This window comes from Carcharhinus amblyrhynchos, unplaced genomic scaffold (assembly GCF_965287045.1).
Source record: "Carcharhinus amblyrhynchos unplaced genomic scaffold, sCarAmb.v2.hapA scaffold_675, whole genome shotgun sequence".
Lineage (NCBI taxonomy): Eukaryota > Metazoa > Chordata > Chondrichthyes > Carcharhiniformes > Carcharhinidae > Carcharhinus > Carcharhinus amblyrhynchos.
Genome location: NW_027650415.1, coordinates 40,189 through 51,494, shown reverse-complemented (window position 1 = coordinate 51,494; position 11,306 = coordinate 40,189). Strand labels below are relative to the sequence as shown.

At 40.1% G+C, this 11,306-nt stretch overlaps 1 long non-coding RNA gene across 1 annotated transcript; it reads left to right on the top strand.

Moving 5' to 3' along the window:
• The first annotated feature begins 3,161 nt into the window (after window positions 1–3,161).
• On the top strand, window positions 3,162–9,525 carry LOC145339795 (uncharacterized). Its single transcript, XR_013886070.1, has 3 exons — window positions 3,162–3,247; window positions 7,775–7,846; window positions 9,314–9,525. It is a non-coding gene; the product is annotated as an uncharacterized LOC145339795 (long non-coding RNA).
• Window positions 9,526–11,306: the final 1,781 nt, after the last annotated feature.

Genomic DNA, 11,306 nt, shown 5'->3' with positions numbered 1-11,306 from the left:
TCAGACTCACCATGGACTATTCCCCAGAATCAGTTGCATTCTTGGACACACGCATCTCCATTAAGGACGGTCACCTCAGCACGTCACTGTACCGCAAGCCCACAGACAATCTCACAATGCTCCATTTCTCCAGTTTCCACCCTAAACATGTTAAAGAAGCCATTCCCTATGGACAAGCCCTCCGTATACACAGGATTTGCTCAGATGAGGAGGATCGTGACAGACACCTCCAGACCCTGAAAGATGCCCTCGTAAGAACAGGATATGGTGCTCGACTCATAGATCGGCAGTTTCGATGCGCCACAGCGAAAAACCGCACCGATCTCCTCAGAAGACAAACACGGGACACAGTGGACAGAGTTCCCTTCGTTGTCCAGTACTTCCCCGGAGCGGAGAAGCTACGACATCTTCTCCGGAGTCTTCAACATATCATTGATGAAGACGAACATCTCGCCAGGGCCATCCCCACACCCCCACTTCTTGCTTTCAGACAACCACACAACCTCAAACAGACCATTGTTCGCAGCAAACTACCCAGCCTTCAGGAGAACAGTGACCACAATACCACACAACCCTGTCACAGCAACCTCTGCAAGACATGCCGGATCATCGACATGGACACCATCATCACACGTGAGAATACCATCCACCAGGTACATGGTAAATACTCTTGCAACTCGGCCAACATTGTCTACCTGATACGTTGCAAGAAAGGATGTCCCGAAGCATGGTACATTGGGGAGACCATGCAGACGCTACGACAACGGATGAATGAACATCGCTCGACAGTCACCAGGCAAGACTGTTCCCTTCCTGTTGGCGAACACTTCAGTGGTCACGGGCATTCAGCCTCTGACCTTCGGGTAAGCATTCTCCAAGGCGGCCTTCACGACACACGACAGCGCAGAGTCGCTGAGCAGAGACTGATAGCCAAGTTCCGCACACATGAGGACGGTCTCAACAGGGATCTTGGGTTCATGTCGCACTATCTGTAACCCCCGTGACTTGCCTGGGTTTGCAAAACCTCACTTACTGTACTGTCTGGAGACAATACACATCTCTTTAAACTGTGATCAGTGCTCCTACCACTCACATTGTCAGCCACTTCAGGTCTTGAACAGCAGGTTAGGTGTAAGGATTCGCATTTTAATCAGTAATCTCTAAACTGTCTGTGCTTTATATGCTCTGTCTGAGGCCAGAACTCTCCATTCACCTGACGAAGAGGCTGTCCCCTCGAAAGCTAGTGAGAATATTATCAAATAAATAGGTTGGACTAAAACCTGGTGTTGTCAGACTTTTTACTTGATGATTGCAACAGGAGTTTCGGATTTGAAGGGATCTCTTCTGTTAATGGCACTTGATGGTTGCAACAGGAGTTTCAGCCTAGTAGTGTGGTGTTTTATGAATTTAGCTGTTGAGGCAAGATGATAATTGACCATATAATATGTTCTTAAATTCAGCCTTTTGACACAAGCGAACCAAGTTCTGGTTTCGTGGATGGCAGTGCCCTTCTTGTGGCTGCTTGTCTTGTCTGTTGTTTGAATTTAGTTGTCTTGAAGCTATTATTATGCCTTTTGACAAATGATGTAACTAGGCATTGCTCCACAGCTCCCCAGCAATGTCAAGGGGTGGAATTGGAAATCAAGATTTGCAAGAGTTGTCCCTGTCTTCAAATTGTTATGGAAATAGCACTGAAATTCACAGTAGTTTCAATTATCAGTAACCTTCAGATACTTCTGTGTGAAGTTCTCGCCTTGAGAAAAATACAGTTTTCTGTCACATCTAAGACGTCAGGATCCACAAATTGATTAATTACCTATTTGAAAGTAAAGCAACAATTTTATCACTGAAAAGTTAGTTTTGATAGTGTTAGGACAATGGCTTTGTTATTGAATTGAAGAGACTAAATCCATGTTCCCTGTTGGCAATTTCCCTTGCACCTGTTTGACTGCCTATTTGGTTTAGGGCTGGATATAAATATAATGAACTAGGCCACTGACATTAATAAGCGTGGTTACAAATCAGAAGATGCGAGGAAATTTTTGTTTGTTTATAACATTTCAAACTAACAAACAAGAAGTGAGGTGGGGGGTGGTGGTATATGGAAAGGTGTGATACTGCTAACCTACTTGCATTGACTTTCCCCTCAACATGAACTGGCGAACAAATTATGTGATTTAGTTTCCTCACCTGAAGTGATTTCTTAACAAAATATTAGTTTGGATCTGTTCCTGTCAGTGCCTGATAGCTTGCCATGAATTAATTGAATATGTTGATTTTAATTCAGAGTAACAAAAATGTGTATGGTAACTCGCAGATGGAGTCAAGAATTGTGTGGTTGCTTCAGCCTGCTGCCTTTCCTGTTCTCCACATAATCATCCTGTATGTCTGTTGTCATAAAGATTAAATTTACATAGTGCATTGATATTTTTTGGGGCAATGTCTAAAGTTGCTTCACACAAATCATATTTAAATTGCAATTACTTCAGTTGTTTAGACAAAGGCAGCCAAATCCCATAAACAACAATGAGGTAACCAGTTTGTCTACTTTATTAATGTTGGTTGAGGCATGAATGTTGAGCAAGGCAGAGAACTCACTGTCCTATACATCATGATAGTGGAATTTTTAGAGCTTAATCAGTGTATGGAGCTTTTGTTAAAAACAAAGTATTTCAGTATCAACTGAAGGATACCACTTCTGACAATGCAGCATTTAAATCTGAACTAAAGTATCATTTAGATTATGCTGCAGTTGTGGAATTTGAACTCAATCAGAAGCAAGAATGGAGTATTGCACCAGGCAAGGTTACTGATTGGTCTGTTGCACAGTGATGCAGCAATGCTTTGCCCAGTCTTTGTGACTTTGCTATTTTGCATGCTTGTAAAATTATTATGCCTCTTGTGGCTCAGTGTTAATGTTTTGAATTCTTGATGTGCCCAAATATACTTTCTAAATGATTGGCTAAAAACCAGCATGAAAAGTTCTTGTGATAATTTTACATCAATAGAGTTCTTTTCTCTTGAGCCCTACATCAGCTGCTACAAACCCTACAAACTGTGTTGTTGCGTTGTTAGGCGGGGTGGGGGATGGGAGATCACTTCTTTGCCAATTCCTGCATGAGATGTGAAAGACCATTTGTCCATCTATCCTTATCTATAGTGCCTCATCCAGAAGTCTATTCCAAGCATGATTGTTGAAGAATGAATTACTCACATCAATCCGTGACGTTTTTTTACAAGAAATCAGGTAAATATTTCCAGTAAATATAACCAAAATGGGAAACGAGAGAGAGCATAATACAGGCTAAATTAAGGGACATAAATGGCCAGAGAATAAGTAGAGTTATAGAACAGGAGGGTAATAAGATGGTTAAAATAACATGAAAGGAACTGTTTTAACAATGGGCTAAATTAACTATTCAGCAATGTACAAAATGTCCTTCATAAAGTAGGGAACTTGTTATGATCCCATGAAGATCAACAAACAGAAAGAATTTACTGAACAACCTATTGAAAAACCAGTGGCCTACTTTTAAAGCTTTTACTTTAACAACCAAAATCAACATAAATTGAACATGAATTAATAGGCAAATCATGGTCAATATAAATTACAAATTTCTCATTAAAAAGCAAAAACGACAAAGCTGATCTCTGAGTCATCGGGCAACCCGCACAATATTTTTGACAGAAATTTCAGGCACTAAGTTCTTCAAGATTCTCATCCAAGATTTTCATCTATTGCCTCTCCTTCAAGGATTTAGCCACCAATTTTCATCAGAGAGGATCTCCCATTTAACTCAGGTTTCATGGGCTCAATTTTCAGTAAAATGGTGCACTTCTTGACAACTTTCTCAGCTCTGTTCCTGTTGGTCTTGATTTCATGGATCCACCAGAATCAGTTTTATCTGAATCGTTAGTGATGATTTTGTGTACTGTATGGTTGATTCTGGTCGTTCAATTACTTTGAAGTACCAGAAACAGCGGCAGCAACCATTTATTTGCTTATTGCCTACTCCCAGATGCAGCCTTTGAGCTATTCTTCAACAGCGCCACCAATTTCTTCTGCCAAAATTTGGTATCATGGAATAATTCAACTGCTGACTACAGGTTAGTCAAATTTCATCCCCCTTCACCATCATGTTGAACGAGTCCGACCTCAGCTTTCACTCAGCAGGAAATTTTTCTTCTCTTAAATCAATTCAAATCTAAAATAACCTTCAGCATTAATTGTTAGATACCTACATTTATTAAATAAATCAACTGGAATTGTCTTGAAGAAATTAGGACCAATTATTTTGAATTTTAAATTCTGTATATGTTAACTTTCTTGCATTTTACGACATGCATGTGTTTCGTAATATACATTATTCTTTCAGCCCTTGGACATGTGTGATTATTTTGCCATTTTCAATAACCTTTTTCACTTTATCATAGCACTCATGATATATATTGTCTCACTTATTCTCCTCGTAATTGACAAGGTTAACCTTTTCAAAAATGAGTTTGAGTTGTTTGACTGAAAAGCGTAAACATCTAAGCAGTGTAATTTTCTTTGCTTCCCACAATATATGATTGGAGACAGGAGTGTTACAAGTAGAAGGGTAAAAATTTATCATACTTAGAAATTTGGAGAGAGAATTTTTGAGTTTCAAAATATGTGAATTACAGTCAAGCAAGACATTGTGTGCATCATTCAGTAATTCCATAGATCCATACCTGAATAGTTTAACACTGGATCAAAAAAGTATATTTTCAATGCCCTGTCAGTTCTTAAAACTTTATTGCTCGAAATTCACTTATCAGTTATCCAAAATGATCTGATGTGCTGTCTGGAACACTTACATGCATGTTCTAGAGCTGAAGACATGCTTTCATGGTAATAATATTTGCAAAGTTCTGCAGTTGCTATTTTTAACATTTGCAAAATTGGTGTTTAAACGTTTAGTTCAGACAAAGGTGAATTTCTTTAGAACTTGGGTAATATATGATAATATACAAAAAGCAATATAAATATTAATACAGTGGTTTATGTTTGCCTGATGTGGTATTCAAATCAAAATTGTTTGATGTAGAAGCAGAAGTTGACTTGCCTAATTTAAACAGTTAAAGCATTGGATTGTGTAAGACACTAAAAAAGTTGAATTACTAATTCAGGCTCTACATGCAAATGAATACTTTCATGACAATAGGATTAACACGTTTTGGGACTCTTTTGATGCTATGTTGATATTGCAGCATGTCTCTTAAGAAAAGTTCCATTGTAAATAATATGTATTTTTTTGGCTGGTACCAAATTCAAATCCTTCCTTTCGGCCCCTGGCAATCTGTGGAGGAAGTGAATCTGAATTTAACTCCAAACATTAGTTAGTACACTAACCTTGTCTATTTGGATTTGAGAAAATGCCATTTTGGGGCCATCAAAGTCAATCCTATCACAGACACTGTAAAAATTGACTGCTTTCTAACCTAAGTCATTTGATTTCCTGAAGAAATATTCTCTTAGATTATCTCAACACCCTTGAGGTTAAAAATGATAACGTTATAGAATTGTGTAATGAAATTAAATATTTATATTAAACCCTAACTTCAGTAATTATCCTTGATTTGTTACCTTCATGACATTTGTGTTAGTTGGAAACCTTGTCAAAGAGTTATAGACTTATACCATACACTAGGTAGACTGATAATTGTGTGCAATTCTGGGAGGGTATTGCATTTACAAAGATTTTGTCTTTTGTTGACACATTAAACTGAAATGCATCTGCATGCTCCAGTTGTTCAGGTAGTTATTGAAGATCTCTGGTACTAAATGAACAGCAGAAAATGTATTTTCTTAACAACCTGCTTAATATTCTGCCCTGCAACAACACCTATATATGTAAAAATGTTTAGCCACTCATGCGTTGGGACCTTCCTCCTTAGAGAACATGAGGGTGAGAGGAGATTTGATAGAGGTGTTCAAAATCATATGGGGTCTAGACAGAGAAGATAAGGAGAACATGTTCCTATCGACATAAAAGTTGACAACTAGGGGACAGTAACTTTAAAAAATTGGCAAAAGAACCAGAAGTAATATGAGGAAAAACCTTTCTCATGCAGACTGTGATTAGGACTGGAATGCATATTCTGATAATGTGTTGGAGACAGATTCAGTCATGGCTTTCAATAGGAAATGAGATCATTACCTTGTCAGAAATATTAATAGCTCTTACAGAAGGTCATCACAGACGGGGGCATGGTAGCACAGTGGTTAGCACTGCTGCTTCATAGCTCCAGGGACCTGGGTTCGATTCCCGGCTTGGTTCACTGTCTGTGTGGAGTTTGCACATTCTCCTCGTGTCTGCGTATGTTTCCTCGGGGTGCTCTGGTTTCCCCCCACAGTCCAAAGATGTGCGGGTTAGGTTGATTGGCCATGCTAAAATTGCCCCTTAATGTCCTGAGATGTGTAGGTTAGCGGGATTAGCAGGTAAATGTGTAGGGATATGGGGGTAGGGCCTGGGTAGGATTGTGGTCGGTGCAGACTCGATGGGCCAGATGGCCTCTTTCTGCACAGTAGTGTTTCTATGATTCTCTGATTCTATGACATGATGTGCCAAATGGCCTCCTCCTGTGTTGTAATCATTCTATGATTCATCTCATTGTATGTGGGATCTAATTCTGAACAAAGGCCATTGTGTTTTAATACCAATAATGCAGTGTGAATTGATGCCATTGAATTGGAGTTAGTGTTCTTACAGCAAGATTTGCAGCAAACAAAGTTTGTTCACAGAATCTTCATTAAAAAAAGGTCTCCATAAACTATGACAACAGAATCCGTGTATGACCAGATAACAGTAATTTCTTTAACTTCTCTATCAAAATTCAGGAAGAAATCCCAGGCCTTCAAAGTACAGGTTGATGGGAGAATTACCCAAATCATCTCCATTCTGGCCAGCCACAGTGGAGTCAATAAAGTTTTCTAATGGATAATGTGTTTCAAAGTAGTGCATTGTATCTGAAATGCCTTTAAATATTTGTTTCTGAGAGACATCCAAGTTGTAAATGCAAATACTTGTTTCTTTCCTTCTAACGGGAAGGGGGCGGGGGGTGGGAATTCTCTGTCTTGGCTTGCTTAAGATTTTGGTGTATGAAACATCATTTGTCAAATTGGGTTTCAATAATGTCACCTGATTTGGCACGAATTCTACGATTATTAATCATCAAGGCTTTCATGTTGTTTAACTTTATCAAAAGCCTTCAGAAAACCCAAGCTAATTATATATTTTCATTTGACCATAATTCAGCACCTTTAGTCTATGTTTCTAACCAGTTGTTATCTAGACTGAATTTTAACTTCAGATCACATCAAGTCTTTGCCTTCTCTGAGAGCAAGAAGAAAACTCTGCTGTGACCTTTTCTTCATAAACTCTCAAAGCCTTTCACCGGGGAAGCATTCTGTTTAGCTTTGTCTGATACACTACCATTGTTCTCATATATGTCACCACACTGATAAATTACACAATTTCACAAGTTGATGTGAGTAGAATTATATTTTTAAGATGTATCCTATTGATCTTTGTTTCAGTAGCAACTTCACATTGAACAGACACTTTATGAAAGACCAAGAATTTGATTCAAGTTTGTTTTCTGAATCCACTTTTGCTAAAGAACATTTTGTTAATCTAATTTATGTTGCCTGTTGTGGCATGCTTAACTTCTCTCTCACTTGAGGTTATGTACTGTATATGTTAAAGTCCATCAACTACTTCTTAGACAATCTGTTTAATTGTTTCAGATTTTTGTGAATGCTGTTCTTCTCTTTTGGATTGATCATCTGAATAGTCCTTGATGTTGTCAGCCAATTTGTGTAAGTACCCTTCTACTTGTTTAAAAATAGACAACAAGAACCAGAATATAACATTGTGGAACTCCACCTGTGACTTCCTTTCAGTTGTGGATTTTGGTGTATGAAACATAATTTGTCAAATTGGGTTTCAATAATGTCACCTGATTTGGCACGAATTCTATGATTATTAATCATCAAGGCTTTCATGTTGTTTAACTTTATCAAAGGCCTTCAGAAAACCCAAGCTAATTATAAACACTATTTTCTTAGCCAATTAATGACTTGTCAGGATTCAAGCACATGTTTTGAATGTCATATATTGTTACAACTTCCATGTTGTTGCAAAGTATGCTTAATAAAAAATGGCTTTGGCTGGAAATCCATTGACGGGATTTTGAAAAGACTGAAGCCACATTTACCATTTATATAGATGATCTGGAGGAGGGAACCGAGTGTATGGTGTCGAAATTTGGTGATGACACCAAGATTGGTGGAACGGCAAATTGCGCGGAGGGTGTGGAGAGTCTGCAGAAGGATCTAGATAGGCTGGGCGAATGGGCCAGGAAATGGCAAATGGAATTTAATGTTGGCAAGTGCGAGGTGGTCCACTTTGGTAGGAATAATGGTAGGAAGGACTATTACTTGCGTGGCGAAAAACTGCAGCATGCGACAGTGCAGAGGGACCTCGGGGTCCTTGTGCATGAGTCGCAAAAACCCAGCCTGCAGGTGCAGCAGGTGGTCAGGAAGGCTAATGGGATGCTGGCCTTCGTAGCGAGGGGGATTGAATATAAAAGTAGGGAGGTCTTGCTGCAGCTGTATAGGGCATTGGTGAGGCCGCAGCTGGAGTACTGTGTGCAGTTTTGGTCGCCGCACTTACGCAAGGATATTTTGGCCTTGGAGGCAGTGCAGAGGAGGTTTACTAGGCTGATACCGGAGTTGAGGGGGTTGAGCTGTGAGGAGAGGCTGAATAAACTAGGCTTGTACTCGTTAGAGTTTAAAAGAATGAGGGGAGATCTCATTGAGACATATAAGATGATGAATGGGATGGATAGGATAGATGTGGAGAGACTCTTCCCGCTCAGAAAGGACAGTAAGACTAGGGGGCACAGCCTCAAGATAAAGGGGGCGCGGTTTAGAACGGAGTTGAGGAGGAACTTCTTCACTCAAAGGGTGGTGAATCTCTGGAATTCTCTGCCCGTTGAAGTGGTGGAGGCTGCCTCGCTAAATATTTTTAAGACGCGGGTTGATGGGTTTTTGACAAGCGAGGGGATTAAGGGTTATGGGGAGAGGGCGGGAATGTGGAACTGAGCCACGACAGATCAGCCATGATCTTATTGAATGGCGAGGCAGGCTTGAAGGGCTAGATGGCCTACTCCTGCTCCTATTTCTTATGTTCTTACGAAATCACAGCTTCTAAGATGGCAGAAAATTTGTATTGCTGTAAATTTAATAAATTTCAAAGCCATTAAATGGAGCTAATCTTTCTAGAAAACCTCAGCAAAGACGATTGAAGGAATGTGAATGGGATCATCTCCTAACTGAATCACAGAATGTTCCAACAACCATCTGAATGGGGACTGCGCATTAGATGCAATCACCTCAGACAACTCAAAAAAAAGAGTAAGAAAATGGGTGAATTTGTTTAGGACTTTCATGCACTTGAAGCGGTGCCTTTGAAGACTGAACATAAACAACAGTAAAAACTAAATCATGAACTCAGTGATTATAAATCAAAAATCAGAAGATAGAAGATTAGTCAGCAGCACTTGTTCATATAATTATTTATGTCCCTCTCACCAGCGCAAAGAACATAATAGTCAACATTATTACCATCAGATGAGAAAAGATTCAATGGCACCCCTCTTTCCCAGCTCGTTTGTTGGAGTGCAAACAATTTTTTCAAAAAGGATATGCTTACCTCAGAACTCTGGCTGAGAAAGGAATGCATCCCAATCAAATTGTGATCATGTCAAAACTCTCCAGCTGGAGTACTTCAGCCATGGCCATATGTGGGTCACTGGCCAGTTGGAGAAAGAAGATTGTGTGACAAGCCAGCTAATTTTGTGCTTAAGAAACATTTTCTCCATACCAGAGACAGAAGCAGACTTGTTCTGTCTATCTCTGCTCTTCTGCTGTTTGGCTATCCATGTGCCACAGACAGAGATTTAATTTAGAAGAACTCCAACAAGCAGCCGTCTCCAGAGGAACAAATAAGTTGTCCACCTAATCTTTAAACCAGCTCAATGTAGAAACCAGCAGGACTGCTGAGTCTAGCCTGGATCCACCAAAGTCAGCAACAAATGAGAACTTGTCACTTCATGTTTTTATTTTAATGTATCACTTAAACTATTCTCCCATTCTGGGTTTTGTTAATGTGTCTGTGTATATGTCTGTACGTCTGTGTGTGCCTGTCCTGTTTGTGGTTGTGTCTCTTACAGTCACAGCATCTAAGCATATCCCTTCTGAAAAAATTGTTTGCACTCCAACAAAGGAGCTGGGAAAGAGGGATGCCAATTAACCTTTCCTCACCTGATTGTAACAATGTCGACTGTTATGATTTTTGTGCTGGTGAGAGGGACATGAATAATTATATGAACAGGTGCTGCTCACTAATCTTCCATCTTGCCTTACTTTACCACAAGACCCAACACATGCCCAAAATCTAATCCAGTACGAGTGATCATCATTCCACATATATACAGAATAGATCAGCAAATACTCATACACATGGTTCAGATTATTAATTGTTGTAGTTGGTGTCTCCTTTTATAGTTGAGTTCTTCGATAATGCCTAGTTGAGTTCTTCGATAATGTGACCGAACACATTGACGAAGGAAGTGCAGTGGACGTGGTTTACATGGACTTCAGCAAGGCGTTTGATAAGGTCCCCCATGCAAGACTTCTTGAGAAGGTGAGAGGGCATGGGATCCAAGGGCCTTTGGCCTTGTGGATCCAGAACTGGCTTGCCTGCAGAAGGCAGAGAGTGGTTGTGGATGGGTCTTTTTCGGCATGGAGGTCAGTCACCAGTGGAGTGCCCCAGGGATCTGTTCTAGGACCCTTGCTGTTTGTCATTTTCATAAATGACCTGGATGAGGAAGTGGAGGGATGGGTAAGTAAGTTCGCTGATGACACGAGGGTCGGTGGTGTTGTGGATGGTCTGGAAGGATATCAAAAGTTGCAGCAGGACATAAATAGGATGCAGGACTGGGCGGAGAAGTGGCAGATGGACTTCAACGTGGATAAATGTGTAGTCGTCCATTTTGGCAGAACCAACGGGATGAACGAGTACACTATCAAGGGCAGGAGTCTTAGTAATATTGAAGAGCAGAAGGATCTTGGGGTCCAGGTCCACAGGACTCTTAAATCGGCCTCGCAGGTGGAGGATGTGGTCAAGAAGGCATATGGTGTACTGGCCTTCATTAATCGAGGGATTGAGTTTCGGAATCGGGAGGTAATGCTGCAACATTATAAGACCCTTGTC